We start from the raw sequence: 361 nt of genomic DNA, 5'->3' as shown, positions 1-361 counted from the left end.
GTATAACGCAGGCATAATGTACTGTGAAGTCGAAGGCTTTCACGGCTGGCAAATTTTGCAAGAAAACATCACATCCCTGTTTGAACATTGCCTCACCACAAGCTACTTCCAGTGGGACAATGGATTCTATGAGCAGAGAGATGGGGTAGCCATGGGAAGCCCTCTGAGCCCTGTGATAGCAAACTTTTACATGGAACACTTTGAAAAGCAAGCCCTGGAAACAGCACCAAAGAAGCCCACAATATGGTTGTAATTGGCAGAACTAGAAAGTATCCACTCTACTCTGGAGGGAGGCAGCAGGACTTTTCATGCCTAATAGGGTTGCCAAATTTCCCTTATTTTTATGGATATCCCTTATTTG

The sequence above is a fragment of the Sceloporus undulatus genome, chromosome 5 (assembly GCF_019175285.1).
Source record: "Sceloporus undulatus isolate JIND9_A2432 ecotype Alabama chromosome 5, SceUnd_v1.1, whole genome shotgun sequence".
Taxonomy (NCBI): domain Eukaryota; kingdom Metazoa; phylum Chordata; class Lepidosauria; order Squamata; family Phrynosomatidae; genus Sceloporus; species Sceloporus undulatus.
Note: the sequence above shows the minus strand (reverse complement) of the source record.